This window comes from Oryx dammah, unplaced genomic scaffold (assembly GCF_014754425.2).
Source record: "Oryx dammah isolate SB20612 unplaced genomic scaffold, SCBI_Odam_1.1 HiC_scaffold_14, whole genome shotgun sequence".
Classification (NCBI taxonomy): domain Eukaryota; kingdom Metazoa; phylum Chordata; class Mammalia; order Artiodactyla; family Bovidae; genus Oryx; species Oryx dammah.
The window spans coordinates 22161830-22167829 of NW_024070198.1; the positions used below are offsets into that span (position 1 = coordinate 22161830).

The 6000-nt window shown below is 39.0% G+C and overlaps 1 protein-coding gene across 10 annotated transcripts in view; it reads left to right on the plus strand.

Moving 5' to 3' along the window:
- The window catches only part of GBF1 (golgi brefeldin A resistant guanine nucleotide exchange factor 1), a 123956-nt gene that overhangs the window by 68111 nt on the left and 49845 nt on the right, over positions 1-6000 (plus strand). The window contains exon 1 of one of the 10 annotated variants that reach the window (XM_040254273.1): positions 3682-3757. The exons of the other annotated variants lie outside the window; for them this stretch is intronic. The gene's annotated coding sequence lies outside the window, so the exon portion shown is untranslated. Of the gene's footprint in view, positions 1-3681; positions 3758-6000 lie in introns of those variants that run through there. 10 annotated transcript variants of the gene reach the window in all.

Consider the following 6000-nt stretch of genomic DNA (forward strand, 5'->3'; position numbering starts at 1 on the left):
TTTTCGGGACTCCTTTTTCCTGGATTCCATGTCCATTTCCTTTTTGTTTTACTCTCTCAATTTGGGTTAAAAATCCTCCAAAGGCTCCTAGAAAAAGACACTTGGTATATAAATTCTTTTAGACTGTATATCTGAAACTTTTTGTATTCTGCACTGCTCTTGAGTGAAGATTTGACAGGCTATAGAATCCTAGTTTGGAAATTATTTTCTTTCAGAATGTGGTGGCTTTGCTTCTTTGTCTCTTCATTTCCAGTGTTGCTCTTGAGTAGTCTGATACCACTGATTCTCAGTCCTTTGTGTTTGAACTGGAAGTTTTTTTGCAATCTCTTTGTTTCAGTATTCTAAAACACTTGATGTAAATAAACACTTGATGTCTCTTTCTAGTCATTGTGCTATGTTCTTAGTGAGGGTTCTTTTGATCTAGGAAAATCATTATCATTTGATTGGGAGATGATCTTATGTTAGTTCTTCAATGATTTCCTCCTCTTCCATTTTATTTTCTTCTTTTTTCTCACCCTCCACCTGATGCTTCCATTTCAGAGCTTGTTTCTCACTGGTGCTTTCCTCTGAAGGCCCCTGGTATTCAGCCTTTTCAGCTCTGCTTCCATTTCCTTTTCTTCTGCTAAGCATATGTTGATGAATCTTATAACTACTTTTCCTTCATCTCAGGTCACTTTATTTCACCTGTTAATGTCTTAGTTTTTATATTTAACTCTTGAACACTTTTAGCATTTATATGAGCCCTAATGTCTTTCTCTTCTACTATATAGGAAAGGATTGCATTGCATTGTTCACCACTATATTTCTATTATCCATCCCAGTGACTGCTACACAGTTGGTGCTCATAAATATTTGTTGAGTGAATTAATTATTATCTTCTTTTAATCACATAGAATTTATTTTGTCAAGTGAAATGAAGCAGGAATGTAACTTTTACTCCCTAATAATTAACCATGTGTTACAGGACCATTTATTGAATTTTCTTTTATCATATATTATATATTATTCTACCTGTTCTTCTGCTAGTATTATACATGTTTATTTGTTATAGTTTTGTAACTCATTTTAAAATGATACTACAAATTTTTATTAGTTATTTTTAACAATATTCTGGCTATCATTATCTGGTTATTCTTTCACATGAAGTACAGGGTCACTTACTCAAGTTCTTTTAAAAATTCCAATTGGGATTTTGATTTTAAAATGTCAGTTAATATGGGGAGACTTTACATCTTTATAATATATGTTTGCCTCCCTGTCCAGAAACGTGTTTTTGCTTCCATATTTATTCATGACTTCTTTTGTAACTCTAGTAAAATTTTTAGGTTCTTTCCCCCATTTATGTACCATAAATTTCTTGTTTATCTTAGATTTGTTTTAATCTCAAATTGCTAATGGAATGAGATTTCCTCCCAATATAAATTCTTTTTAACTAAAATTGGGTAGATTTTCCTTGTTTATGCGATAGAGTTTATGTTATATGCCCAGGACAAAAGAATACTAGCTTCATTTTTAACAAAAGCTAGCTGTTTCGGTTATCTGTTGCTACCTAACAAACCACTTTAAAAGTTTGTGGCTTAGGGGGTGGGAGGGGGGTTCATGTTTGGGAACACATGTACACCTGTGGTGGATTCATGTCAATCTATGCCAAAACCAATACAGAATTGTAAAGTAAAAATTGAAAATAAATAAATTAATTAATTAAAAAAAAAAAAAAGAACACCAGATTGGAAAAAAAAAAAAAAGTTTGTGGCTTAAAGCACAACCATTTTATTATATCTCACAATTCCATGGGTTGACTAGGGCTTAGCTGGACAGTTCTTCTAATGCTCTCACTTAGGGTCTTTCTTGAGGTTGCAGTCAGCTATGACTGTGGCTTAGATGTCTGGTGCCATGTGGCTTCTTTTGATGTGATGCTTCAGTCTCCAGGGCTTTCCCTCATGACCTCTCATAGAGTAGCTTAGAATTTGTACATGGCAGTTCAGATTGCCAAAATGAAAGAAATAGACGCTTCAAAGCCTTTTTAGTGCCTGGGCACCGAAGTCCCAGATTGTCCCTTCTCCTGCATTATATCTGTCAACGCAGTCACAGACCAGATTCAAGGGGAACCTCTTGATGGGAGGAAGCCATGTGAGGGGTGGTGTTGTATGGGACTGTTTTTGGAGATTATCATAATGGCATTACCTGTCCTTACCTTTCTTTTCTTCCTTCTTTTATACCAAGTAGCTGCTAGGTAGCCTAGGCTCTTAAATTCCCACAAGCTTCTTTCATCCAGTCAGCTTCCAGTACCAAATAACTATACTTATTGTTATTTGGGACTGGAAATGAAAATCTGTTTGAAGAGGGTGGCAGAGAGAAAAAAAATTGTTTCCACCTTCCCATTTGCTCTCCTGGGTGAGGCATAAGTCTCATGGACAGAAATTCAGCGTTCACTTGAGCCTGAAATTCCAGACAAGGGGACAGGTGTACATTGGCCTTGTTCTTCTGAATTCTGCCTACTCTCCAGGAAGAACAGCCTCCCCTCTTTTCCTCCCCAGCAGAAGTCTAACCACTTTCTTCATTGTAGCTTATCATAAAAGCTCCCTCCTATGCTGGTCCAAGCAGAAATGAGAAAGTGTCATTCCTTTTCTCTTTTCACACGTACTTCTTCCTACCCTGGATGTACTAACCTCTAGCTTAAATATGCACTAAGCAAAGATGTATAGTCTTCCTCCTTTCCTCCCTCTCAGCTTAGTCTGAAGGAAGGCAGCAGGTGATAGAATGAATAAAGAATGGGGCTGGGGTGATGGGGAAGGAATCTTTTCTCACACAGTATGGATGTTGCTCAACAGAACGGGTGTGAAATTTAGTCAGAGCCACAGCATGTGTTTCAATTTTCCAGGGAATTTCCTCTTCCTAACAGTAGGTTTAACCCTTTCTTCTGTATAGTGCCAAGAGCTATATGACATGTGTGAAATGAGTTATTTACAAGAAGGAAAAAATGCTAGGGCCCTTTGGAGATGTAGGATCTCCAACTTATTTCCTGCCAAATGGTTTTGGAGAAAAGTGTAACTTTTAGAGCTGAATAGACCTGGGCTCAAATCCCGTCTCTACCATTGGGTTGTCTTGGAAGTTTGTTGTTGTTCAGTAACTCAGTCATGTCCAACTCTTTGTGATCCCATGAACTGCAGCACACCAGGCTTCCCTGTCCTTCACCATCTTCCAGAGCTTGCTCAAACTCATGTCCATTGAGTCAGTGATGCCATCCAACCATCTCGTCCTCTGTCATTCCCTTCTCCTCCTGCCTTCAGTCTTTGCCAGCATCAGGGTCTTGACAGTTACTTGACCTATTTGAACCTCCATTTTTCATCTGTAAGATGGGGATTAAAAACTTGTTTTACCAGGGTTCTCATGAGGAGTAAACAAAATGATACATGCAAGGAGTCTAGTACAGTGCATACCTAGCACATAATAGGCACTCAATACATGTTTGTTTTCTTCTCCAGTCTTCCCACTGGATTTTGAGGATACCTACTCTTCTTTTATGGACTTCCCTGGTGGCTCAGACAGTAAAGAATCTGCCTGAAAGGCGGAAGACCTGGGTTGGGAAGATTCCTGAGGAGGGCATGGCCACCCACTCCAGTATTCTTGCCTGGAGAATCCCCATGGACAGAGGAGCCTGGCGGGCTATAGCCCATGGGGTCGCAAAGAGTTTAACACAACTGAGTGACTCAGCACAGCACTCTTCTTTTATGCTGCACCACCTTGGGTTTGCCATGTAAGCAGCTTCTTATATTCCTAAGCTGTAAACTATTTTCTTTGAATCTAACTCTGTAAGTGAGTTAGAGGAGTGAAATCATTTCACATGAAATGCAGAATTGCTCTGGTTGGGGAGAGCGGTGGCTCTCATTAAACTAAAGGATGAATCTATAACAATGCTGAGAAGGATTACAAGGCTTGCCTTCCCCATCTGATCCTGGAGGTCATATGAACTTATAAGAGTATTAAAATAATACAGTGGTAGAGCTAAGGTGAAGCATAGATGTCATTCAGGCCCATTTTATTGAGAAGGAACTGTGGCTTAGAGGTCATGCTTTATATAAGGTTTCATGACAGAGTGGTGATGGCTCTGGAACTAGAGCTCTGACTTGCTTGTCTATTACTATAGTTATAATATGTTTTTTAAGACTGTGATTTTTTTTTTTTTTTTTTGGCCGCACCACTCAGCCTGTGGAATATCAGTTCCTCAACCAGGAATTAAACCTGTGCCCTCTACAGTGGAAGTGCAGACTCTTAACCACTAGACCACTAAGTCCCTGAATTTTAAGTAGTGAGGGCCTAACTTTTTCTTTGTGAACTTCTAAATTGAACCCTGATTATACTTTTATCAATGGAGAAGTAAACACTGGAAGACATTTCAGTGACACTCCTTTGAGGAACCATAGGGCCTCACTAAGGGTATATCAGTTACAACTTGAAAATCTCTTCTTTCCCCAAAGGTTGCCCAAGGGGCACTGAGGTGGCAATTCAGCTCGCTGTTGAGCCTCTGCTCCCAGAATGGTGAGCTGAGAAGCAAATCTGCTTCTTCTCTTCTATGTCTTCATTCTCCTAAATAATCCCAATAAGAGAGGCTGATCCCAAGCACCCCTAGTTCTCTCTCCTTTTTTTTTCAGTTGAAATACAATTAGCATACAGTGAAGTACACTGACCTTAGGTGTTCAGTTGATAATTTTTTGAGAATTTCATTAACCATCTTTAAAAAAAGATACATAACATTTTCATCACCCCAGACAGTTTCCTCATGCCCCCTTTAAGTTAACCCACACATACATACCCAAAACCACTTTCTATATTCTATTACCATATCTTAGTTTTGATTTTGAATTTCCTGTAAATGGAATCACATAAGATATTCTCTTTTGTATGTAGCTTCTTTTCACTTAGGATGTTTTTGGAATTCATCCATGTTGTTGCATATATCACTAGTTTTTGGGGGGGTTTGATTCATTCTGTTTTACTGAGTAGTATACAGTTGTATGGGTAAACCATAAGAGAATTTACTTATTTTCTTATTGAAGGATATTTTGAGTGTTTCTAGTGTTTGTCTTTCTTGAATAGGTTGCTATGGACATTCTTATACAAGTCTATTTATGAACATATATTTTAGTTTCTCTTAGACAAATACTTAAGGATGAAATTGCTGGATCATAGGGGAGATATGTGTTTGAAAGAAACATTTCTTCAAGGTGGCTATAACCCCCAGTCTTATCTTTTCCTCCCCAGGGGGGCTAGGCTCTTTAAATTGAGGATTTGGCAGGAGAAGAGAACCCGTATCATCAGGGTCCCTGCTGCCAGAGCACAGTGGCCTGAATTGGACACTTAAAAAGCTGAAACAGGTGTTTGAAACCCTACTCTAGCCTCCCTATTTTATGCCAGCCCCCTGAGAGGCTGGGGCTTGGCCAGCAGAATTCAGATCTAATCTAATGGGTGCTGGATTAGAGATTTTTCAGGACATGACTAGGTAATAATGTATGTGCTGTGACTTGATACATTTGATGCAGGTAAATGAGCATCATCATGTAGGAGAGGGGCCTTTGGTAGCCCAGATGCTTCTTGATCAGGGGGTAGTTAGTCTCTGTGGCAGATGAAATCCCCTTCCCACTCTTGCTTTTTGCCCCTACCTTTTCTCCTTGAAGCTGAATGCCATAGAAATCATCATTTCCCTTAGTAACGTTAATATTGCCAAGGGCCTTTAGCCAGTTAGGATTTGGTATACTGTGTATCAAATATTATGGAAAATAAATTATGCCCTGGTAAAATTCTTTCTCTGTATTTTTAATGCCTGTATCTTACCTAGGTCTTAGGGAACGAATTCTTGGGAGCCAAAGGTTAAAGCAAGAAACAAAAGGTTAGGGTGTGGGCTCCCAAAGCCCACTTAATGTATCAAAGCTTCTCAGTAGGCTTGAAATTGATAGAAGTGTGATCTGTCTCTGCAGGGCTGCTTCAGCTGAAGGTTTCGAA